The following is a 27,228-nucleotide window of genomic DNA, read 5'->3' as shown; positions in this document are numbered from 1 at the left end:
CTGTTGAGGGAGGATGGCTAAAACTCCTCTCCAGGACCCTCACACAAAACATCTCTCCCCTCCCCCTCTGCTGTTGATGGTGATGAGACAAGGGATAGGGGCAATATCTTTAGGGGGGGTCTTGGAGTCCAGGGTACCACTGGAAAGGGTTGCTGTTGGAGAACCATGTGGCTGAACTGGGTTAACTGGAACTGGGCTGAAGTGAAGACAGCCAGCTGCCCCCAAAGCCCAGATTCTGGGCCCCACAGGAATCTGTGCAGGGAAAAGACAGCCTTGAGCTAAGACTGCTTCTGAACCAATTCGGTTGGGGTGGGGGTGGGGGTGGGGGTAGCAGTGAGGACACAGCCCCTACCCGCAATGCGAAGGCTGGGGCTTTGTTAGGGGTCGTCTATGAGCGTTACTGCCTTTGGCAATGTCATCTGGGCCACTATCTATGTGACCTTGGGCACGTTATTAGACCTCTTTGGGTATCCTTTTTCCATCTGTAAAATGAAGGAGTGGACAAAAGATAGACTAAAAACCCTTCCTGCCCGAAATCCTATATTTCTATATCAGAGCTATAAAAGGTACCTCAGCAATAATCTAATTTGAAACTTCTTTTACAAATGAGGAAACTGAGACCCAGATAAGTAAAGTTTCTTCTAGCTGTTCTTCTATGAGGAGAGAGGGAGTAGAGGGGAAAATGGAAAGAGGACAGGAAAAATAAAGCCTTCCCACAGCTGTAGGAATTGCTAGACAGACCTCTTGCTCAAGGTCTTTCGGAGAATGCCCTGTGTCTCTAGCAGGCTGATTCTTACCAGGATCAGAGAAGGTAGCCACCTGGGTGGAGTGATTAAGGGCCCTGAGAAAGGACTTCTGTTCAAAAATATCTTCCTCATCCGCTTGTCACAGTCCCTGAAATCCCATTAGCTTCTCCCTTGGATTCAACTAAAGATGGGCTCACTTAAATTGCAAATGTGTTTGCATTGGGGAGGGTGACAGTAAGTATAGACTGGTAGGCCCAGAAGTCAGAAAACCTCAGTTTTAGGCCCAGCTCTGCCACTAATTATCAGTTTGACTTTGGGAAAGTCACTCTGTGGGGGTCAGCTCTCTACTTGGTGGAGAGGGTTGATCTAGGCCAGAGAGTCTTAACTTTTCTGGTGTTGTGGACCCCACTGGTAGTCTGTTCAAGTCTATCGACCCTTGGTCAGAACAATGTCTTTAAAGCATTCAAGGAAAATACAGAGGATCACGAAGGAAACCAAATATATTGAAACAGTTACCAAAATATTAAAAGTTCCAAGTTCATGTGACACTCTGAAATCTATCCACAGATCTCCATCCTCTAACCCCAGGTGGAGAATACCTAGACTAGGTGATCTCAGCTTTACATGCATTATCTCATCTTACTCTTATAACAGCCTTTCATGGTAGGCGCTGTTATCTTCATTTTGTAGACAAGGCTAAGAGTCTTGCCAGGGTCCCAGGGCTAGTTCCTATTAGAGGCAGGCTTTGGAACCAGGTCTTTTTGACTCCAAGTCTAGAATGCTGTTCACTTAGCTATGTTGTTTTCATCTTAGTTTCCTCTTCTTTAAAATAAGGGGTTTAGACTAGTTGATCCCTGAGGTTGCTTGTGGTCCATTCTGAGTCTATGAGCAATTCATTCCCTCTTCTTAAATCTCAAAGTTGATGTCTCAGTCTTCACTTTCTCCAGGCAGTTTTGAGACTCAAAGGGTCACCTTGGCTTGAAACACAATTGGGCTAATTCCTGTGGGTTGTAATTGGAATTAGAACTGGAAAGTATCTTGGAGATCAGATCCTCTAGCCCATTCCAACACTTGTTTTATGGATGAGATGGATGAGTTCAGAGAAGTGACCTGCCCTGAATCACAGAACTGGTAAATTAACAGAACTTGGGATTAGAACCTAGTGGAAAGTAGATAGATCATCCTACTCCCAAAAGAGCACTCTTCTTATGTCCAAAAGGAGAAAACTGAAAGCAGGAAGGGACACACAGCCCAACCTACCCATCTTGGAGATCATGATCCATAGGACAGAGTATGGAAGCTCTGAGTACTGACTCTCTGTCTCCTTACCTTCCCCCTCTCCCCCCATTCCCTTCCATCTTCAGGTTCTTGTCCCTTCTCTCCTCCAGTGCCCTGGCTCTGCCTTCCACCACATTCAAGTCCCTGCCTGCCTTCCCTCCCAGGGTTCTAGTCCTTTTCCTTCCCCCCCCCCCCCACTCTTCCCTCTGAACTATTCAAGGTGCAGAGAAGTTGAACTCAGGATGTTGTATGCTGCCCTTTGGGGGAGCCAGCCCCACCTCTGAGGGTAGTATGAGGCTCCAGTCTGAAGGTTAAGTCATCACATGATAGCCCTAGAAGCCTGCAGATGGAAGTCAGGGGTATGTGGTGTTGCTTGGAGCTGACCAGACAGCTTAGAGGACGGCAGACCCAACTGGCCCCTGGCCTCTTTCCCTAATTCCCCAGTTATTTCTCTTCTCTCCTCTGCCCTTTTTTGTATTGCCAGAATCTTCCCAAAGCTCTATCAGGAGATTCCTAACTTGATTCCACACCCTCAAGTTGCTAGTAACCCTAGCAGGGAGAGAATCCTGAGCCCCACCTACAACTTTGCTCTGACCTAATTGGAGTTTAAGCTTAAACAGGCTCAAGGGGTCTGTATCCTAATAACTTCCAGCCCACCCACTGTCAGGGATTTTTAGAGTCAGTGCCCTGACTAGAGCTGGTAGTGAGGTCCTTGTGGACAAGGGCTCAGCCCTGGGAGCAAGCGCAAAAAGGCAAGGCTGGCATGGGGGAAATTAGTTTTCAAGGAAACAGAGAAAGAGTTGGAGGTCAGGAAGAGGGGGTCTGAGTGATGCCAATAAATGTTTCCTGAAGTGGGAAAGGAGGGGAGCATCTTCTTTGGGCCTCTTTCTATCTTTGATTCCTGGGATTATCTTCAGGGAATTAGTGGTTTTGAAGATGCCACATCTTAAATTCTGACAAATCTCCCAAGCTCAGACTTTTCAATAGAAAATAGGTCCCTGTGCTTGTCCAGTTGTTTCAATCATATCTGACTCTTCATGACCCCATTTGGGGTTTTCTAGCTCCCTGAGGAGTTTTGTACCCCTTTATATAAGTCCTTCTGACTATAGGGCCCCAATTCTTCCTCAGGAGAAGTTAGTCCTATCTGGGGTTTTACTCCTGTCTCTCTTGAAGCCTAGAGGGAAATGAGGTACAAAGGTGAGCCAAGGAACGACCCATCATGACACAGCTATCTTTGGTTCAAGGACCCTTCAGCACTTTCTGATCTGATGTTATCCTTGCCCTAACAATTCCAGTGGAGTGGAATTATCCCCATTTTACAGATGGCTCATCCAAGGCACAGAGATTAATGGACCTGCCTACCATCATACACCCTACTATGTGAAAAACTCCAGGCTTTTTGTTTTCTCTTTGATTTTTGCTGTGTCCCTATCTCCTTATTCCCAAACCCTAAAGGACTCCATTTCAAGGACCAAAATTTTGGGCAACTTTATTTTCCCTTATTTCTCTTCTGTTCTCAAAAATTGAGGTATTATAAGTAATAAAGATTTTAAACTGGTGACCTTGAATAAGCAGAAAGAAGGAAGAAAGGATAGAAATAAATGTTTATTAAATTAAGTGACTCCTAATGTGCTAGGCACTATGTTAAGTACTTACAAATATGATCTCATTTGGTCTTTGTACCAACCCTGGAAAGCAGGTCCTATTATTATCTACATTTTAGAGTTGAAGAAACTGAAGCTGACAGCTTTAAGTGAGTCGCCCAGTGCCTTTATTGCAGATATGAGGTTACAGATCCCATACTTGTTGGCAATTGTATGTACATGTCTGCATAGAGTCTCACTTTTCCCAGATTAGATGACAAGTCTTCCTTTTAGCAATTTCTTAGGGCTGGAGGTCTCTGTCCAGTTCTAGCCTCCCAGGCCCTCTGGCTCCCTAAGAAATCTACCTTCTCTTGCCACCTTCCCTTGTTCCTCACTCTAGCACAAACAGAGGTCTTGGTTAGAAAGTGGCCCAGTCATTGGGGACAGCAGTCACAGATCAGGTAAACCTGTCCCTGACTCTCTAATCCCACCCCCACTGACTTTAATCCCTAGCCTCTCCAGAGATCACTCACCTCACTTTCTCTTTATACCTGTTCTCTGTCATGGTCCCACTCTGCTTTTCATCTCTTAAGAGATAAGCATAAGAATGATGATGATAGGTCACAATTTATAGAGTCCATTGGGGTTACAGATGCTTAATATACATTACCTCGGAATCTCACAACAGCCATGGGAGGTGAACGGAACATTGAATTTTATCCCCATTTTGTAAAGGAGGAAATTGGGTCTCAGACTAGTGAATTGCACAATGGGACTGGAATCCAGATCTCCTGACTTCTTAGTCTCCCTCAGATTAAATATATATGTTCTGTTTTATTTGGTACAAATATGTGTGTGCATTTATAATGTACATGTTGTCTCTACTAATAGAATATAAGCTCCTTGAAGGCAGGGGCTGTTTCAGTTTGTTTCTTTGTATCCCCAACACCCAGCACAGTGATTGGCACATAGTAAGTGATTAATAAATGCTTGTTAATTGTTTGATATATACAAAAGCCTACGTATGACAAAATGAGAGCTTCTGATGAAATCCCAGCTCAATGGAAGTCTTGACGTATAAAACATAAGTACATTAACACAGTACTGTACTAGACTGGTATAAAGGTAGAAAATGATTTAATCTCTACCTTTAGGGAATCGATGGTCTAGTAACTGCTTCTTTCTTTCATGTATTTCACTAATCATAGAAGAAGAACCTTAGGCACATTGACCATAAACACAGGAAAACCGTAGTCGTGGCATTTGGGTTAAAGATGGTATGCAAACTTGTAGCTGGTGGCAAGGTGGCTGAAGATGTGAAGGGAGGCAAGCACATGAGGATGGGAATGGGATAGTCTACCAGCCTACCCTCTCCTCTCCTTCCATGAGTTGAATATATTTGCACCCTTATTCCCCACTGCTGGAAAGCTAAACTTTAGGGAGTGTTCATAGTTTTGCACTTAACCCCACCTCTGGGGATAGATTTAGCCTAAAACATTTGGTGGGTTCCCTCTGTGTGCACATGTGCACGGAAAGCTGCCAACTTCCTCTTCCTCTCCAAGCCAACGAGTGAATGAAGACTTGGCATGTCACTTGGAGAAAGTTGCCAATCCCTGGCAAAGGCAACACAGACATATATATCACATGCTTGATAGGGGTACCTCCTCAGGAAAAGTGTTTTATTAGAAGAGGAGCCAGAGGACGTTTAGTTAGGACCCTGGAAGATGGTAATAGGAGACAAATGAAAAACCAGGGGTATAGAGGAAAAGCTCTGGGTTCCATGCTTAAATTCTGTAATTTATCTCATTGTGTGACTTTAGGTAGCCACCCGACCTCAATGGATAATCGTGTCCTCATCATTAAAACAAGGGACACTGTATCTCTTTATATGGGGAGACTTCTCGACCTATAGTCTCTTTTTATTTTTCCTTTTAAGGGCTAGGTGGATTAATCTTTGGAGATGCCTCCTTCAGAGTGAGGAATGATTAGGATGGAAGATATGTGTTTGAATATTTGAGAGGCATAGGGTGCAGTGGAAAACAGTGCTGAACTTGGAGTCACCTCTGATATTTCCTGGCTAAGTGACTTAACCTCTCTGAGTCTCAGCTTCCTTATCTTTAAAATGGAGATAATAATCCTGCAGAATTTGCCACACAACTTCTCAATGGACAACATTGTTCATTGGGGTCAGGTCATTGCTCAAATCACAGGGTTGTTGTAAGAGTAAAATGAAATGAGTTGTACTAGTACATGGCAAGCCATAAAGTGCCAAATAAGGGTCAGCTATTGCGTCCCCTGTGTTGCATACATGTGTGAGCAAGGGCATTTGTATCATGCACACATGTGTGTGCATATGTGCATGTGTAAACACTATTGTAATTTATGTGTGTATACCGTCATTGATTCCAGATGTCTTAGAGTCTTGGAGTCAAGAAATCCAGGTTTGAACTCGACTCTTTCTCATTCATTTTGTGAACACGAGCAAGTCAGTTTGCCTCTAGGAGACTCAGTAGCCTCATTCATAAAGTATGAATATCTATACTATCTGCTTCATGGAGTTATTGTGAGGAAGATGCTTTATAAATATTCAAGTTCTATAAAAGGGTCATCTGTTAATAGTAAGCACTAGCATTTATAGAGTATTTAAAGGTTTTGGAACTGCTTTGTAGATGTTAACTCATTTTATACTCGCAATAACTTTGGAAGGTAGGTGCTACTATTAGCTCCATTTTACAGATGAGAAAACTGACACAAAGAGGTTAAGCGACTTTCAAAGAGTGATGTAACTAATAAGTGTCCAAAGCAGGGTTCAAACATGTTCTCCTGACTTCAAGTCTTGTGCTCTATTCATTGAGTCACCTAGCTGCCTAGGTAATTATTCATTCATTCATTCTCCCTTCTCCAGGCCTCAATTTTCTCATCTATAAAATGTGGAGACTGGACCAGGTGCCTTCTAAGGTTCTCTCTAGCTCTCTTTAAGGTTCTTTTTGGGTTTTTTTTGACCCTCAGGGATTTAGCAAGCATTTACTATGCATTTGGCCCTGTTGTAGTTTATATGTGTGCAGAGCCATGACTGGAAAGTCTTGTGTCTGAGGTGAATTCATTTGGGGTAAAGGATGGGGCAGCACAGAAGATGGTCCACCTTGGCGGCAGCTGTGTTAGAAAAGAAAGGGCATACCTTGTGCGATGACTGACTTTGATAGACTTAGCCCTTCTCAACAATGCAATGACCTAAAACTCTTCCAAAGGACTCATGATGGAAAATGCCATCCACATCCAGAGAAAGAACTATGGAGTCTGAATACAGAACAAAGCAGACTATTTTTTGTTTTGCTTTTTTCTTTCTCATGCTTTCTCCCATTTGTTATAATTCTTCTATGTAACATTGCTAATGTGAAAATATGTTTAATAGGAATGTATATGTAGAACCTATGTAAGATTGTATGCCATCTTGGGGAGAGAGGAAGGAGAGAGGGAGAGAACATTTAAAACTTATGGAAGTGAATGTTGAAAACTAAAAATAAGTAAATTAATAAAAAGAAAAGAAAGGACATTTCCCAGAGAGTGGGTCAAGTTTACTGTGAACTGGAATAGTCAGGGAAGGCTTCGGGGAAGAGGTAGAATTTGAGGTGGATCTTGAAGGTGAGGTATGATTCAGAGAGGTAGAGAGGAAGAAAGGCAGCATTCCAGTGGGGAGGGATGTTAACTATAAGAGATGTCCAGGTGGAAGTAGCGGATGTAAGTATCAGGAAGGCCCCCATGATAAGATCCTGAAGGAAGAGGGGTCAATCTGGCACTGGGGAAGGGAGCAGGAGCGCTGAAGGACAACAAAGTTCAGATACAATGGGTCAGAAGACAGTTACAGAGATATAATATTGTCAGCCCCATCTTCACTCCTATATAGCCATCTTGGGACAAAACTCCAGTCATGTCACCCCAGATATGTCCCTATAGGTATGTGTTGTGTGTGCCTTTGTGTAGGTAAGTGTATATATGCCCGGAATGTTCTCTCCTCTGTCTCTCAGCTACCTTGTCTTCCTTCAAGTTGTTCAGTCATTTTTTTCAGTTGTGTCTGACTCTTCATGATCCTATTTGGGGTTTTCTTGACTGGTTTTGCCATTTATTTCTGCAGCTCATTTTACAGATGAGGAAACTGAGGCAACCAGGGTTAGGTGGTTTGCCCAAGGTCACACAGCTAATAAATATCTGAGGCCAGATTTGAACTCAGAAAGATGAATCTTCCTGACTCTTCCACTGCACCACTTAGCTGCCCTTTCCAAGACTTAACTCAGATGTTACCTTCTGCAAGAAACCAAGTCTCCTCTCTCCTCTCTTTCCCTCCTTTGGCCTCCTTTCTTCTTCCTACCCCTTTCCTTTTGAGATTACCTTTCATTATATTGAATATATCTTATATGTATACAATCATTTGCTTGTTGCCTTATTCATTAGAATATGAGCTCCTTGAAGACAGGAATTGTGCCTTTTTTTGGCTGGGGGGAGCTTTTTTATATTCACAGTGGGGGTAGCTAGGTGGTTAGTAGATAGAGCATGGGGCCTGGAATCAGGAAGACTCCTCTTTCTGAATTCAAAATCTGGGCTCAGACACTTAATATCTGTGTCACCCTGGACAAGTCACTTAACACTGTTTGCCTCAGTTTCCTCACGTGTAAAATGAGCTGGAGAAGAAAATGGCAAACCACTCCAGCATCTTTGTCAAGAAAACCCCAAATGAAAAAAAAATTAAAAATGAAAAGAAAACCCCTAATGAAGTCATGAAGAGTCAGACTTGACTAAAATGATGAGATAGAAACAACAAATATTCCCAGTGCTTAGCACAATGCTTGGCACATGGTAGGAATTTAATAACTGAATGTTGACATGTGCTTGGTGTTGGTTCGCCCTTTGGTTAAGAAGCCACCCTACTGGGAGCAGGTGGTTAGTGTTGGACAGCGACAAACTGTAAATCCCTCCCAGCTCTTCTCTTAGACAGCAGAGTTCCTGAAGGCTCCCATCAGGAAGGCCAGTCTTCCTTCTTTTCTGGGAGACCCTGAGGAGCAGGTCTCCGGCAAGTCCTCCCAAGCCTTGACCTTCTCCAGCGGCACTGGGGGATTGTCTGCCGAAAGACCCTAGTGGCCATTTCCATCAGCTGGCTCAGTTGCTTGCTCACTGTCCTATTCTCTCTCTCAAGCTCAGGGAGCAGCTGTGGCAGCCATCTTAGGGAATCCAGCCAGCTGCTGCACTGAGGGAGGGAGTACCCGCCACTCCAGAGGCAAGGAAGAGACCACTGCTCTGTTCATCTCAGAGCGGATGCTAGACCCTCGCAGGAAAACACGGGCCGGACTGCGTTGCCCAAGCTAGCAGGTTACTTATTCTAATTGAGGCAGTGATAGTCCAAATGGATGAGTTCTCACTCATTCTAGAATATTTTCTAAGAAATGCAGTTTCATGCCTTTCAAGTACTTATAGAAACTAGAACTAGGCTAACCAAGTGTTGTCTAGTAGAATTCTCTAAGGTACTAGTCCTAATGAATAGATAAGCATGGTTTGTAATGGGCAGATTCACTTTTTCTATGGGACAGGGCTTATAAAATGCTTGGAACACTTGTTCCCTCCTTTCAATAGGTTAAACACTTTCTCTCTCTCTCTCTCACTCTCATACACACACACAGACACACACACGTTCTCTCTCTCTCTCTCTCACTGTCTCTCTCTCTCTCTCTTTCACTGTCTCTCTCTCTCTTTCTCTCTCTCTCATACACACACACAGACACTCTCTCTCTCTCATACACACACACACACACTCTCTCTCTCTCTCTCTCTCATACACACACACACACACTCTCTCTCTCTCACTCTCATACACACACAGACACAGACACACACACTCTCTCTCTCTGTCTCTCTCTTTCTCTCTCTCTCATACACAGACACAGACACACACACACACACACTTTCTCTCTCTCACTCTCATACACACACAGACACACACACACGTTCTCTCTCTTTCTCTCTCTCTCACTGTCTCTCTCTCTCTCTCTTTCACTGTCTCTCTCTCTCTCTCACACACACACAGACACACACTCTCTCTCTCTCTCATACACACACACACACACTCTCTCTCTCTCTCACTCTCATACACACACAGACACAGACACACACACTCTCTCTGTCTCTCTCTCTTTCTCTCTCTCTCATACACAGACACAGACACACACACACACACTCTCTCTCTCTCTCTCACTCTCATACACACACAGACACACACACACACATTTTCTCTCTTTCTCTCTCTCTCACTGTCTCTCTCTCTCTCTCTTTCACTGTCTCTCTCTCTCTCTCACACACACACAGACACACACACAATCTCTCTCTCTCTCTGTTTCTCTTGTCTCTGTTTCTTTTTCTCTCTTCCCACTACATACACATATACACAAATACCTACATATATATGTATACACACAAATGTATGTGACATTTATATTATGTTTCATCTATTCAATGAGCAATTACTGATTAAATGCCACTATGTGTAAGATACATTGAAATATAACAACAAAGCCCAGAGAGCGTTTGGAGAGGAGGCAGAAATCAGGGCAAGCTTCGTGGATGAACACATGACTTGAAGAAAGACGAGGATTCCAAGAAGGAAGGCTGAGGAGACACTAAGTTCCATGAATGGAGGGTAACTTGCCATAGGAAGAGGCTGCTAGGTTCTGATAGATGGGACACTCATCTTGTAGTTGGAGTAAAATCTGAATTTGAATTCTTCCTTTTAGATTAACTGTGTGTGACCTTGTGTAAGTCACTTAGCCTCTCCAAATTACATCTGTTAAAAAAGGGAAAGGGTAACGATAGCTCCTGCCTCACAGGGTTGTTACTAGGACCAAATTTGGTAATATTTGTAGAACACTTTGCAATTTTAAAGCTATATATAAATGCTAGCTATTGTTATGGAAGATAGAATGTTTCAAACAGCAATCATCCTTGTTTGGCTGGAATGCAGAGCACTGGAAGGGCAGGGATGGGAAATAAGGCAAAAATGTAGGGTATAGTCAGATGAAGGACTTTAAGCACAAAGCTGAGGAGTTTGTGTTTTATCCTGGAATCAAAAGGTTTTTGAGTAAGGGAGTGACATGGTCAGACTTTTGCTTTAGGAAGATTAATTTGGCATCTGTGTTAAGAATAAATTGGAAAGATAGGCTGGAGCCAAACTGTGGAGTCTGAATTTTATTTTGAAAGTAATGAGCAATCCCTAAGTCTTCTTGAATAGAAGAGTGACATGGTCAGCCTGGGCTTCAGGAATATCACTCTGGATGTGGGGTGAAAGATACATTGCAAAGAGAGAAACTGGATACCTTTAGGAAGCCTTTGCAATATTTCAGGGGAGTGGTGATGTGCACCAAGTAGACCAAAGGGGATGAATTTAAGACATGCTGAGGAGGTAGAGTTAACAAGGCTTGGCAACTGATTGAATACAGGAAATGTGAGAGTGAAAAGAAGAGAATGATTATTAGGCTAGGTAACTAGAAGAATGGTAGTATCTAGTGACAGAAATAGGAAGTTAAGAGGAGAGGTAGGCTTAGAGAGTAAGGAAGTGAATTCTATTTTGAACATAATGCATTTGAAAGCAGTTGGAGATGTGGGACTGGAATTTAAGAGAGAGATGGGGGCTGGAGACATAAATTTGGGAGTCATCTAGATATATAGATCCATGGGAACTGATGAGATCATCAAGAAAGAGGGTGAAGACAGAAGAGGAGAGAGCCTAGGATAAAGCCATGGAGGACACTCATGCATAGCATGTAAAATACAGATGATAAGCCTATAAAGAAGACCAGGAAGGAATCAACCTAACAAGTAGGAATAGAACCTCGACAGAATGGTGTCATGGAAACCCAGAGGAGAGGACCCAGGAGGGAGCTGTCAATGGTGTCGAATGCAGCTGAGGGGTCAAGAAGGTTAAGGACTAAGAGAAGGTCATTGGATTTAGCAATAAAGAGATCCAAAGAGCGGGAGGGAGGAAGAGAGAGGGACAGAGAGAGGAAGAGAGAGAGAGAGTAGTTTCAGTCAAATGGCTGGATCAAAAGTCAGGTTGCAAGGGGTTGAGAATGCGTAGGAGTTAGGGAAGTGGAGGTAACAAGGGTTAACAAGGGTGAAATTTGACTGTGAAAGGGAGAAATGATATTGGCTAATAACTTGGAAAACAGTAGGGTCAAGTGAAGATTTTTTAAGGATGGGATAGATATGGGTCTGAATTAGGGTGTGTGTGTGCTATGACTGGAGAAAAGGAAACTGTTACAGAAAAATGTTGTAGAGGTAAAATCCACAGGACTTAAATATAGAGGGGGAAGGGGCAGGATCATGAGTCATTACCTCATGTGATCTTCACAACAGCCCAATGAAGGAGGCAGAGAGAGGCGCCATGAAATGATTCACAAGAATCATGAATGAAAGAAAGCTCGACTTAGAGCCAAGAGAACTAGTTTTAAATACAGGCTGTGATACTTCCTAGCTGTGTAATAAGGGGCAGGTTACTTAAGCTCACTAAGCCTATTTCCTCATCTGTAAAATGGGTTCAAATATTATTGAACCCATTTCATCTTACAGAGAATGATAAAAAGAGTTGCCTCATAAAACCAGAAGAAGGAATAGAAGGAAAAATGAATTGCAGAAAGTTTGGTAAGGCTTTTGAGCCTCCCAAGAGCTTTTGAGGATGGAACTGGAAGGAATTGAGTTAATCAATAAGCATTTATTAAGTACCTACTATGTGGTAGGTGCTGTGCTTGGCCCTGGAGATAAAAAGACAACAATGAAATAATCCCTACTCTCAAGGCATGTACACATGTTAAAATAGGAACATATGAAACAAATAAAAAATGGGAAATATCTGTCAACTTTTCTATAACAAACTATTTTATCCGCCAGTGACAATGGAACCATTATACCTGGACATCGAATGACGCTAAATAAAACCGTTAGCATATGGAAAAACAATTGGACCTGATCAAGTATATACAGGGGAGATCCAGCCTGAGAGAAACACAGTTCTCCAGATGTTGAGAAGAAGGGATTTTGAAGATATTTGAAAGAGTGAAGATGCTGAACTAATGGAGGATATCCAAGGCAGTATTGGGAAACTTTGATGTATCTGTGATCTCATCGATGTGGATACTCTTTTCAATGGATGGAGCCCAAGTTATCTGTTCCCTCTTGTCCTGTGTGAGTCCTATCCAGGTCTTCCTGTAAATCTTTCCCAAGGGGCTCCACCCAACATCTGGGCACCTTTTAGATCCTTGACATGGTGTGGACACCAATGAAAGGTGTTGACTGGTGCACTGATCATCCATTGCCCTCCCTCATGACCAGCTTTCCTCCTTTTTGAGTCACACCACTCCCTGATGACATTTCTTACTCAGCTCCTTTCGCAAAAACTTTGTTGGTAAATATATTTGTACATTACTCATGCCCATCATGAGACTGTCCTCTTTCGGGTGACCTTCAACTTCAACTCCTCAGAGACTATGATATTCCATGACTTGAAATCACATAGCAACACCTAAGAATACTATTGAAAATATGGGCTTTTTGTGGTGATAGAAATAACTGATATTCTTTAGCCCTTAAAATTGGCAAAGTACTTTATATGCATTGCTGTTGTAGATACTTTAAAAAATGATATTATTATTATAAAAAGGTGAGTGAGAACTCAATAACTACTGACCCTTATGCCTAGTTACTCATCTCTATAAAATCTTTGTGAGAGTAATTTAGACATGTATTGAGGGAATCCTTGCTCAAAAGAGGGAAAGAGAACAGACATACTTTTACAAATCATATCCTCCTTCATACCACATATTTATTGTCACACAATGGATAGAAAAACAAAGAAAACAAGGTGCCACTTTGCTTATTGTGTGTTGACTAGAAAAATAATCAGTTGATTTAGTAGAATAAAACATAGTTCTCCTCTACCAAGGTATCTCCCCTGCATGTGTTGAGATCATATAAGATTTTTTTTTGAGATGAAACATCAACAGAAATAATTTTTAAATTAAGAATTCTCTGGTAATAAAAATGAAAGAAGTCACTAAAACAGGAACATGTATGCTGGCCAAAGGTTTTTGCTGTGGTCATGGGGAGTGTCCAGAATAGAACCCAATCGAAAGAGGGATTTCCTATAGATGTTTTTGTTGTATTTGTGGATGCTGTGCTGATTTTAAAAAAAACCCTAGAACACTGAAGAACCTCCTACATGAGATTCAAACTTACTCAGAAGAGTTCAGCTTCATAAGCCACACGGCCAAACTCAAGTGGCTGAAGAATGCCTATTGCTCATTCTGGGACATGCAGTTGGGTGGAAAGCTGATTGTGCTAGTTCATCAGTAAATAGAGATCTTAGAAAGACACTGCAGATGGATGATGCATTGGACCCAGAACTGAAAAGAAAGAAGGGAGCAGGTTTGATGACATTTGAGAAATGGAGCAGTCCTTGCAAAGATCCAGAATTTCTTCCAGAAACAAAAACTCATATATTTAATGTCAGTATGCTTCTAGTGATGCTATATGGCTGTGAATCTGGAATGTTATAGTATTCAAAGAATCAAGTTGAAGTTGACTCTGAGGGTTATGAAGAGACATGATATCAACAAATACTATTAACTATTATTTATAGAACACTTAAACATTTGCAAAGCTCTTTGCATATGCTATCTCATATAGTCCTCACAATAAGCCTGTGAGGGTTGGTGCTACTGTTATTCCCATTTTAAAGATGAGGGAACTGAGACTGAGATAGGTTAAGTGACTTGTCCAGGGCCACATAGCTAAGGAAGTCTCTGAGGCAGTATTTGTACCCAGGTCTTTCTGACCACAAGCCTAGCACTTGACAGATTGTGCCACCTAGCTGCCTAGTAGGGCTATAGCATAATTAGTACTCCGTCATTTTTCAGTCATTTCCTACTCGGTGCAACCCCATTTGGGGTTTTCTTGGCAAAGATACTGGAGTGGTTTGCCATTTCCTTCTCTATTTAATTTTACAGATGAGGAAACTGAGGCAAACAGAGTTAAGTGGCATATTCAGGGTCACATAGCATTTTATCAAGATAAATTGTGTAATACAGAGTGGCGTAAGTATCATCCAAGATACATATGCCCTAGTTGAGGCAAACCTACTTCATAGGGTTGTTGTGAGGAAAGCGCTTTGTGAACCAAAAAGTGCCATATAAATTCGAGTTCTTTCTGTCTCCATTTTACAGATGGTTGGCATGGTTCATCAGTACTGGGCTTGTAGTCAGAAAATCCTGAGTTCAAATCCTGCCTCCGACATTTATTAGCTGTGGGACCCTTGTCAAGTCATTTTATTTCTTTCAGTCTCAGTTTCCTCATCTGCAAAAGGGTGATGAGAAGAGCATCTATCCTGCAGGCTTAGTACAAGGATTAAATGAGATAGCATATGTAAAACACTTCGAAAATTTTTAAGCATTATATAAGCGCTTTTTGAGACAGGGACTGTTTTTTCTTTTTCTTTTTTCTTCACGGTGGGAGGGAGGAAGCAGAGACATTCTCACTGGCTTTAATAGCGCCACTCAGCCCTTTCCATCCAGTTCTTCAGCTGATTTGCATGGCAACCAGAGGCATGATGGGAATTGAAAGGAATCTCCTCCTCACACCAGGTCAAGGTAGTTCCTTTGCAGTTTTGTTAAGTAAAATCCCAGAGATGATTTGAATTAGACCTAGGGGGTGTGATAGCAGTTTAAAGGGGTTTTAGACCACAACTCTGAAAAATATTTGGACTGATAGAGCCCAAGTGACAGGAAAAGAATGTTTAAAAGACGAACATTTTAAACCTATAGGGTTTCTGCTGGCTTGTACTTGATGCATGGTTGGGTTGAGTCTGCAACAGTCCTTGAAGGCTTAACAGAGCTGTCCCATTCTGCTTTGGGGAAGGGACAATATGGCAACTGTAATTCGGGGGAAGCTAAGCAGTGGAGAGTAGAGGACCTGAAGAGGCAGAAAATGGCAGCAGAGAGTGACCACAGGTTAGTAGAGATGTAGCCCACAGAGAGAGCTGCTCAGTCTGGATTGGGTAGCTCAGCAGAAAGACCTCAGATCACCCAGTGATGTTACAGAAGGATGTCAGTTACAGCTGGAATAGTGCTACCCCAAGTGAAGGGATGGGACAAGGCAGAGTAGGTCCTACAGAATTATTAAAACACACCTGCCTCGTACGATCGGCAGCTAGGTGGTGCAGTGGATAGAGAGCACCAGACTTGGAGTTAGGAAGACCTGAAGTCAAATGTGACCTCAGATGATTACCAGCTGTGTAACCCTGGGCAAGTCACTTAATCTCATTTGCTTCACTTTCCTTATCTTCAAAAGAGCTGGAGAAAGAAATGGAAAACCATTCCAGCATCTTTGCCAAGAAAACCTCTAAATGGGGGTCATAGTGAACAGCAGCAAACCTCATAAGATTATTGTGAGGAAGGCAAATTCATTTTGAGGGAGGCTTTTGGAATTAAATGATTTGCCCAGGGTCAGATAGCTAGGAAGTGTCTGAGGCTAGATTAGAAATCAAGTCCTCTTGACTTTAGGGCAGGAGCTCTATCTACCGGGTCACCTAGCTGTCCTGAAAAAAACAAATTTCAGTCCTTAAAGTGCTATTTAAATGTGTGTTGTTTTTGTCTTCAGATTGTAGATTAAAAAAAGAAGATTATTAATAGTATTCTCCTAATTTGAAAACTTTCTAGATAGTGTGAAGCGACTCCCTTGAGTTGATTCCCAACCCAGGAGAAAGTAAGTACCTCAAGGGAGGGACTGTTTTTCATTTTGATGTCTAAATCCACAATACTTAGCACAAAATAGGTATCTAATTAATTAGAATTTTAATTCAGTTATTGGGGTCTATGGGCCTGAGATCTGACTGCTTGGTCACACATCATGGTTTGCCTCCACAACAAGTAAGCATCATCTTCCTGTGAGATTGTGAGGGGAGTGTGCCAAGCCTGGGCACTGAAACATAATGTAAACTCCTTGGAGGCGGGAATTTTATCCTCAGTGCCCAGCAAAGAGCCTAAAACATAGTAGGTTCTTAATAAATAGTCCATGATTGGTTGATTAATTAAAAATGTCCTGTCTCCACCATATTCACCTCAACCGCTGATGGAGTCACATAACCTGAAGATTCCAATTTGTTCCATTTCCTCAGAGGCCCTTTTAAGGGTAGTGAAACAGGATAGTGATTGGAACTCCCAAAAAACAGGGTAGGGGAAAATGAACTTGGGGTCTGGATGAGTGGATTCAAGGCCCATGTCTTTCATTTACTAGCTATGTGATCATGGCCAAATTATGTTGCTTCTTTGAGGCCCAGTTTTTCTTCTGTAAAAAAAAAAAATAGAAGGGATTACATTAGGTGTCTAAGGCTTCTTCTTGGCCTAATTGTATAACTCTGTGATATTGGCTTTATATGCAAAGCAGATAAATGTTTTGTAAGGAGATTGCTGACACAACTCTAGTTTACTCTGGAGAGCATTCCTCCAGGACAGTGTGTGTAAGGAGGAATATCTCATCATCTTCACTCAGGAATCAACAACTCCCTTTCTTTATATGTCTCATAACAATAATTAATATTTTCATACTTCTTAACCCACAACAATTCTGTGGGTTATTATCACCATTTGTCATGTGAAGAAATTGAGGCACAGATAGGTAAAGTGACTTGTTCATTTCTGCATAGTTTGTAAATATTGGAGCCAGGTTTAGAAGGCACATCTCTTCTTACATGGAAGAAACTTTATTTTCTAAACCAAAAATCAAGACACATGGTTTAGCAAAGGATATTCCTTCTGAAAAGCTTCATTAAATGCAGCCTTTCTTTTTCATAACCTTTCCACCAGAGCTGTAGCTAGGAATCTGGTGCTCAGGACAAATTCAGTAGAGGTGAGGTGGTTACCACAGAGCATAAACCTTGGTCATTGTGTGAACTATACTGGGTTCGGGGAGCTGGTCAGTTTACTAGCAAATTTGCTCCCAATAGGGCAGCAAGACTGATGACTCGTGATTCACTAGGAGGAGGTAGAGGAGGGAAGGCAACGGATTGGGGGAGAGGAAGATCACAGAAGCATGGGAAAGCAGGTTGTGGGGGTGGGGGTGGGAGTGGAGGGCAGGATGCTGAGAGCTATCAAAAGACCTCAAGATACAGAGAAGTATGCCTACTAGATACTGGCGCTCTGATGCAGAACCCTAGTTGCTCCACTCTAGTTAGAGTTCTACATTTCACTCATTTTGACACCAGGAGAAAAGTTTATAATTAAATAAATTCAAATACATTTTAAGCAACTTCAAACTATAGACAGACCCGCCACTTACAATACTTTAGTACTTGGATGCACCCATGAGTTCCTCTAAGTGGATAATCTCTCCATTGGTGCAGATTGTAACCTATTTCAACTTTCTGATCTCAGCCAATTCTTGTCCATGTATTTCTTTCAGTCTCCATAAAGGATCCATCCTGGAAACCTTCCTCTGGTCTTTTGAATCTTTTATGGATACCAGGTACATGCTCTGTCCTTCTGTTATCCCTTACATATCTGCAGGAATGGCCCACATCTTTTTCTGTTATACTTAGGACATACTGTGAGAACTAGAAGATGACTTAGATGTTGTTGAGTTACCAAAGACCACAGAGATTATCTGGTCCAATGCCCTCATTTTATAGATCATTTTGTCCAAATATGTCATTTTATGTGGGAGGAAACAGACTCAGAGAAAAAAATCATGGCTTGTTCAAGGCCACACAGATAGTGAGTAGCAGAGTGGGAATTTTGAATTTGGACCTCTTGATTCCAAATTAGAGGTCTTTTCATTATGCCATGATGCATTACCCTGATGCCTTTTAATCTATTACATGCATTTACATTGCATTACTCCAATGCAAATTATCTTTGGTAATGCACTGTGGTCTGCTTGCACCTACCATTTTGTCTTTCCTTTGCCCTTTGGTTCAATTGCAAAAGTGCCTTGGATGGTGTTTGAAAGTGTGCACAATCATACCTTTCTATCAATCAGGAGACTCTAATCTCTTTGAGGGTAGGGATTGTTTCAGAGAGTCAGAGATTGAGGGTTGGAGAGAGGTCAACAAGTCCTACCCCCTTATTTTACTGATCAGGAAACTTAGGCATTAAATAATGTATCCATGGTCACATAACTATTAAGCATCTGGAGCAAGATGTGAAGTTGAGTTATCCTGTCTCCTGGCCAGACTCACTATCCACAATGCCTCACCTACTTTGTAACCCTAGTGCTTAATAAATACTTAACAAATTAGTGTATCATTTTCACCTTACAACTTCACCACAGGGATGTTGTGTTAGAGCCTGTGACAAAGTGTTTCAGGGGTTTTCTTGACTTGCTGTGTCTCAGCCAATTGTCAACACCACCCTGCAGCGTCTCATGACCTGTATCATCCATGTGTACACAGGTAAACTAGGCTAGAACACTCAAATTTTAGTTTTTTCAGCCTGGGAAGTCTAGATAATTTTGTGTTTCTCAATCTCTTGTGAACCATATATATTCTCATTCTAAGGCTTATTGGCTCAGTTCATATTTCCCAAAATATTGAATTTCTGAAAAACTTTTATTGTTCAATAGGACAAAAGTATTGGCTCATTGATCCTCACAATTCTCTAAAGGAGGTACCTTTTATTCTCCCCATTTTACAGACCAGGAAGCAAAGGCTCAGAGATGTTTACGTGACTGGTCCATGGTCACACAGCTCAAATGTATCTAAGGCAGGATATGATGTAAACCTTCCTCCCTCCTCCAGGTTGCTGTTCAGTCCTGTCCAAATCCTTTGGCAGAGATGCTGGAGTGGTTTGCCAGTTCCTTCTCCAGATCATTTTACAGATGAGGAAACTACTAAAGCAAACAGGATTAAGTCACTTGCCTAGCTAGTATGTTTCTGAGGCTGGATTTGAACTCAGGAAGATGAGTCTTCCTAACTCCAGCTCTAGCACTCTATCCACTGCATCACCTAGCTCCCCCTATCCTTCAGGACCAGTGCTCTATCCATTACCCATGCTTTTCCTTCCCTGGGATAAAATTATAGGTGTGCTCGCCAATAATTAACAACCAGCTCTCCAGAAGGGAGGAGGAGGAATACCTACAACGCATTTTTAAGTTTAGTCTGCATCATTAACATGCCCTTCATCACTGTTTCAAGCCCAATGAACAAAACAATGATTTGTAGTGTTATAAATTCTCACATCGGCAATTTAACAATTGGCTCCCTTGATGCAATGGTTAGAGCACCAGGGCTGGTGTCAGGAAATCTTGTTTTTCTGAGTCCAAAAATCTGGCCTCAGACACTTACTAATTGTGTGACCCTAGGTAAGTCACTTAACCATGTTTGCCTCAGTTTCCTCATCTGCAAAAATGGATCATCTGCAAATCTTCTCCGATTTGGAGAAGATAATGGCAAACCACTCCAGTATCTTTCTTGTCAAGAAAACTTCAGATGAGGCTATGAAGACCTGGACGTAACTGAACAACAACAAATCTCTTGAGTCAGCCTCGCCCCGCACAGAATATATAAAGACAGGACTATTCTGGAAGACACAAGGTCTGTGGTTGATTCTTGCTATATACAGTGGAAAGCGCTGTGCATTGGGTCTTAGAGAACCCAGGTTCAAGTCTGGGCTTTGTCAAGGACTAGCTATGCATTAACCTTTCTGAGCCTTGGTTTCCTGGTTGCTAAAGTGGGCAGAATAACTCTTTCAACATTGTCCATCTCAGAGTTGTGAGGCTGTTATAAATAAATTAATGTATATGAAAATGATAAACTCTAAAGGGAAGCTGGATGGCAGAAGGGAGAGAGCACTGGGCTTGGAGCCAGAAAAATTCATCTTCATGAGTTCAAATCTGTCTGGCTGTGTGACCCTGGGCAAGACACTTAACCCTGTTTGCCTTAGTTCCTTATCAGAAACACAAGCTGGAGAAGGAAATGGGAAACCATTCCAGTATCTTTGCCAAGAAAACCCCAAATGGGGTCACAGAGAGTCAGGCATGACTGAAAATTAAACAACAAAAAAGGCCCACATAAATGTCAGCTAATGCTTTTTGTATCTGCCTCTGCTTTTCTGAACCTTTCTCTCTTCCCCTATGTCCCCTCTTGCTCCCTCTTGCCCAGGACTTGAGAGATTCCCCCTCACTTCCCCTCCTCCCCCACCACCGGCAGGGCTATGGGCTAAGGGACAAGACCTTGCCTCAGATCTTTCCCCAGTTCGATCTTTTCTCCCGTGGGAAAAACAGAAATAGCTACCAAATTGGCTATGATACTTGCAGACTCCTACACTCCAAGTATGAGGACTAGGGAGGCACAAACACAGGGCAGGGCAGGGCAGCAGTTACATCATAGGCACACTGAGTAGAGTTTATGGAATCCAGTTTGGTCTAGCTCAGGACATTCTTTACTGTCCAGGCCTCTGAATCAAATTGCCTCTCTTCTGAAGGCCATCCATTTAGAAGTGAATGTGGCCTTCTCTGTTTAGTTACCCCTGAGTGTAACCAGAAGGGAGGACTGGACGGGGAGTCCATAAGATTCTGGATTAAGAGTTGGATGGAGGGACCTCAGAAGTCCCTTAGACCAAACCTCTCATTTTACCGATGAGGAAATCAGGTCCAGAAAAGTGAAATGATTTACTCAAAGTCACACATTCTGTAAGTAGTCAGGGGCAGTGAGGATTTTTTCTTTTTGAGGTGAAAATAAGTTCTCATTTTTCTTGTATAGCACAGGCTGGACTTTTGTAAAATTTCCAAATCTAAAAATACCACGTATTAAATGTCTTCATCTTTCTGAAACTCCTGCAGTGAGAGAGAGACAAAGAGGCTTTGGAAAATACAGAGGGCAGCCCAGGCACTTCTGGACACTCCATTTAAATAACTGAGTACATTTACAAATTTTACAAAAATTTAGATTATATAAATAACATTTTAAAATATCCTATGCATCTCTTCAAGACCCATACACTTTTATTCCAAAGGTGTCTCTCTTAGGTGGCCCAATGAAAAGAGAACTGGGCCTGGTGTCAGGAAAACCACAGTTCAAATCCAGCCCCTGATGTCTACTAACTATGTGACCCTGGGCAAGTCACTTAACCTCTTTTGCCTCAGTTCCTCATCTGTAAAATGGAGATAATAATAAAACTTAACTCAGGGTTATTGTAAAGATCATGTGAGATAATTGTAAAGTGCCTGTACACATAGCAGGTGTACAGGTGTACACACACAGTACCTGACACATAGTTGGCATTATATCAATGTTGACTATCATTATCTTCAAGTCACATTTTCACATAACAATAGGCAGAGGAACAAAGATAAACATACAGAAACACACACTGGTTTCTCAGTGCCAGAGAAGATCGCAGACATGCATTTGCAAACACTTCCTTAGGACCCTACAATATCCATCATACCTCACAGAAGCCAAACAGACCAACTCTCAAGGTCAATCTACTTTACAACTACTCTTACTACTCTCCAGTCAAAGACTGACCCAAATCCCAGCCACAGGTTAACACTCATAGACTGAATGCCAGCCCCTGCCAGACTGAACCTTGGCCTTAGCCAATGAATGAGCCCTTAACCACAGACACAGGCTGACCCCACCTCCATCTCTCATCTTATCCTCATTTTTATCCCCACCTTCTTTCCTCGCTAAAGTTACTATGAGATGTTAAAAAGTCCTTGTCTCATCTGTAGCCCTATCCCTGTTCTCATTCTCTCCCTCATCCTTAATCTTTTCTCCATCCTAATAGCCAGTGCTGAACCTGGGACTCGTGGAGAGCCATCTAAGACTGTCCATTTCTCTAGTCCGAGAGCAGGTCAAGAAAACTCATTGCTATGGGGTTGGGAGTTTCCCCAGTCTCCCTCTGAGAATACACAGAATCTCGGGCTCCTCATCCAAATCCAATTACCTGTGCTCATTGTTATAACATCAACCTGGCTATACCCTGGATCTCTAGTAAGGAAAGAGGGAGGGCAATCTGATAACCAAATAGTTCCCTATGAGCAAAGTCTCTACCCTACTAAGAGGCTACTTAGAGAAGACTTCCTTAGCCCTAGAATGTTCCTCCACTAAAGACTGGTCCTGGGATCAATCTCTTTCCCCTTTGCACTTCTCTCATAGTTCTTTCTTCTACTGCAAACCCTTTATAGCATCCCCAGTCAGCTGTTTAGTGCATGTCGATTACAGTAGAAAGAAACTGGGGGCTATAAAAGAAGTCAGTTACAGGTATAGTTTGAAATTACTCAGGTCATCTTGACCTAAGTCAGTTTGTAAATGTGGCTTTTATAGTCATCTCAATTTCCACTTCCTGTTTCTACTACATTTTTGCCTTTGGTCGACAACTAAGGGTATTTAATTCAGCTCCCTTTCCCACTGAGGAAAGTGTCCTTTCTGTCCAGGTCCCCCGATCCAGCGCACTACTTCTGGTAGAAAATGCTCTACTTGCTCATTGATAAGAAGAAAATCCTCACATAGACTATAATATTTATAGCAGTACCCTTTATGGAAGCAAAGAACTCGAAACAAAATAGATGCCCATCGCCTGGGAACTAGCTAAGCAAATTGTGTATATTGCATGAATGGCTTGGAATATTATTATCATTGCAAGAAACTATGAATATGATGGATATGAAGAACCATGCGAAGACTTACATGAACTGAGAAGGAGTGAAGTAAACAGAAAAGAAATTAATTCACACAATGGTTACAATAAATGGAAGAAGCAACCACCACAAAACAATAGCAAGTGAATACTGCAAAATTCCAAAGACTAAATAGACATGACCCAAAGATGAGAAGACGCTTTCTTCCAGTCCTTTGCAGAGGTACGAGCTTCACAGGTGTGGAATGTTGTATATATTTTCTAGTCTTTGTGATATATTAATTAGTTTTGTTGATAGTTTTTTCTCTCTGTTTAAATATTCTAAGTTGTATGGGAGTAGTTTTCTGGGAAGAGTTAGGGAAAAGATATGGGGAAATGTAAGTGATGTAAAAGAAAACATCAGTAAATTTTTTTTAGAGATTGGAAGACAAGAGAATTAGGGTTAAGTGACTTGTCCAAAGTCACACAGCTAGTAAGTATCAAGTGTCCTGATAATGGATTTGAACTCAGGTCCATCCCAACTCTAGAGCTGGTACTCTATTCACTACACCACTTAGCTGCCCCAATTTTTTTTTAAAGAAAGTACTCTCCTCTTAACCACCTGAATGCCTGCTCAGAAGCTCGTTTAGATTTTGCCTATAGAATATCTCTTGAGCAGATTGTCTAAGGAACTGCTCCCATCCACCAACCAGGCCCCACCAGTTTGCCCATTCACACAAAAGCCCATTTGTGCCATTGTCTTTGTCTGGGCCAGCTTTCTCAGGGAGGTTTGTACCTTGTTTCAAGGCAAAGATTGGAAGAGGACTGAGAGAGGGAAGGATTGCCTGATGAGATGTTGGGGTAGAACTTTCTAGTAACAGGTTCCTTTCATTCCATCATTATTAGAATAATAGATCTTTCTCTATCTCTATCTCTATCTATCTCTATCTCTATCTATCTATCATCCATCCATCCATCCATCTATCCATCTATCTATCTATCATCTATCTATTTTTCCTTCTATCAGCTAGGTGGTGCAGTAGATAAAGCACCAGTGCAGGAGTCAGGAGGACCTGAGTTCAAATCTCACCTCAGACACTTGACACTCACTAGCTGTGTGACCTTGGGCAAGTCACTTAACCCCAACTGCCTCATCCTGAGTCATCTCCAGTCATCCTGATGAATATCTGGTCACTGTATTCAGATGGCTCTGGAGAAGTGAGGCTGGTGACCTGCACAGCCCTCCCTCACTCAAAACAAAGTCAAGTGTAAGTCATGTCAACATCTCTCTGATGGCATGGTCTTCTTGGGCAATGAAGCATGAACACACACACACACACACCTATCTATCCGTCTATCTTTCTATCTGTCATCTATCTTTCTATCTGTCTATCATCTATCTTTCTTTCTATCTATCTGCTTGTCTGTGTCTGACTGTCCGTCTGTCTTCTGACTGTCTGTTTGAATGTCTGTCTGTCTAGGTTAAGGAATTGAAACCCCTGGTGAAAATACAGACACTGGAGGCAGTAAGAATGGTCACCCACAACACCTTGAGCTGGGATTAGTAGCAGTAGTGTAATAGAAAGAGTCCTGACCTGAGAGTCTGAAACCTTGGCTCCCTATTGCTCTTAGAGTAAAAGAAGATTTAGCTTGTTTTTAGCTTGGCCCTTAAGGCACTCCATAATCTGGCTTGTATTTACCTTTCTATATTTCTTCCTTTTTATTGTTCTAGACCAATTTGTCATCCTTTAACAAACTCTGTGTTTCAGGCAAACTGGATTCTAAGCTGTTTCTGTTACCCTACATTCCCACAAACATGCAGCTGCCCCTTTGAAGGAAAAATATTCCCTCCTCAAGCCTCCCATGATTCCTCTTGTCCCAACTCTGTCAGCTGAGGACCTTGTCTCATACTTAATGAAAACAATTGAGGTCATTTACCAAGGAACTCCATCTCCCCTGACTTTCATCCACATCACTCAGAGGTCTTTCCCTACTATCTCCTCCTTGTCTCAAATACTAACTATCCCCACCTTTGTTTTACCAAAGCAAACCCCTGTATGGACATCCTGGATGCCATTGTATCCTATTTTCTCCAGCAGATTGCCCCTGCTATCATCCTCATTTTCTCACTAATCTTCAATCTTTTCTTGCCTACTCATTGCTTCCCTTCTACCTATGAACATGCCCATGTCTCCTCCATTTTTTAAAAAAACCCTAACAACCTCATTTAATCCACCCATTCCAAAGAACTGCCATCCTATATATTGCCTTCCTTTGCTTCTAAACTCCTTAAGAAAGCCAGTTACAGTTAGTACCTCTACTTCCTCTCCTCCCACTCTGTTCTAAATTTTCTGTAGTCTGGCTTCTGACCTCATCATTCAAATGAAACTGCTCTCTCCAATGTTACCAGTGACCTCTTAACTGCCAGATCAAATGATCTTTTCTCAATATTCATCCTTCTTAATCTTTCTGCCGCCTGTGATACTTTCACTCCCTTTTCCTTGGTGTTCTTTCCTCTAGAAATTTTTGTGACACTGCTTTCTCCTGGTTCTCCTCCTATGTGTCTGACTTTAGCTTTTCAGTCTGCTTTGATAGATCTTCATCGAGATCACACCCACTAACTATGGATGTCTCCCAGGCTCCTGTCTTGCCGTGCTCTCTCCCTTCCCCTCCCCTCTTTCCTTTTCTCCTCTCTTCTCCTTCCTCGATCAGGACACTCCAATGCCTGTCTTTGTGCTTTTTTCAATGGCTCTTTCCCATGCCTGGAATGCTCTACCTCCTCACTTCTGCCTTCTGGTTTCCATAACTTCCTTGTATTGATTCTTTACTCAGATCCCATATTCTGCAAGAGGTGTTTTCTAGCCCCCTTCAATTCCAGTGCTCTTCTGAGATCACCTCCCATTTGTACTGCATATGTCTTGTATGTGCATATGTTGCCTTTCCCATTAGAGTTCCCTGAAGACAGTAACAGTATTTTGCCTCTCTTTGTATCTCCAGGCCTAGTGCATGGCACACAGTAGGTCCTTAATAAATTCTTGTTCATGCCAGGACTGACACCATGTTAGTTCTAGATATCATGCATGCTTCTTTTAATTCAGCCTGATATCACACTAGCTTTCTTGCCTATGAGATCATGTTATTGACTCATGTTACTGTGAGAACACAATGTTGGCTTATTAATATGGGAATACATGAACTGGTTAAAAATAAACAGAGCCAAGAAAACAATAGCAACTATAGCAACACAAATGAAAAGAACAATGATGATGTAATTAATACTGAATGTTGTGAAATTATAATGACCAAAGAATGTCTCCAAAGAGGAGAAATGAGAATTTACCATATTGCAGAAATGATGGACGATTGGATAGGAACCAGCATAGAGGGTCAGACTTGGATGATACACTGATTAGCTTTGCCCCCTGCATTCATTGTTATAAAAGATGGCTTTCTGGCTGGGGAGAGAAGACGGAAAAGTAAAATATATTTATACAGTTTCCTCATACATAAAATAGGGATAATATTTACATAAATTTAAAAAATAACTAAATCCATGTGAGCTGATGAGGTCAAGAAATAAAAAAAAAGAAAATATAGAGAAAGAGAAAAGGCCCCAGACAGCTCCTGTCCTCACATGTTAATACAACATTTTGGCTCATCTTTTTTGTTGTTTTTTGTTTTATGACTTCACATCCCAATTGTCTAGCATAATGTCTGGTATACCGGAGCCAGCTAACATCTGTTTGTGGAACTGAATGAATGAAAAAGCATTTATTAAGGGCTTACTATGTTCCAGGAATTGTGCTAAGCCCTAGGGATACAAGTACAGGCAAGGAAGACAGTCCTTACCCTCAAGGAGCTTTTATTCTAGGAGGGAAAGACAACATATGAGAAGGAGCCAGAATGGGGTAAGCAAACAGAGGGCTGGACTTGAAGTCTGGAAGGTCCAAATTCAAATTCTGCCTCAGTTACTTACTT

General features: G+C 41.9%; 1 protein-coding gene across 2 annotated transcripts in view; it reads right to left on the bottom strand.

The window, feature by feature from the left end:
* The window catches only part of SBK1 (SH3 domain binding kinase 1), a 122,159-nt gene that overhangs the window by 59,240 nt on the left and 35,691 nt on the right, over positions 1–27,228 (bottom strand). The gene's annotated exons all lie outside the window — the stretch shown is intronic.

Source organism: Notamacropus eugenii, chromosome 1 (genome assembly GCF_028372415.1).
Source record: "Notamacropus eugenii isolate mMacEug1 chromosome 1, mMacEug1.pri_v2, whole genome shotgun sequence".
In the NCBI taxonomy this organism is placed as follows: Eukaryota; Metazoa; Chordata; class Mammalia; order Diprotodontia; family Macropodidae; genus Notamacropus; species Notamacropus eugenii.
The sequence above is the reverse complement of the archived record's forward strand: the minus strand, read 5'-3'. Positions and strand labels throughout refer to the sequence as shown.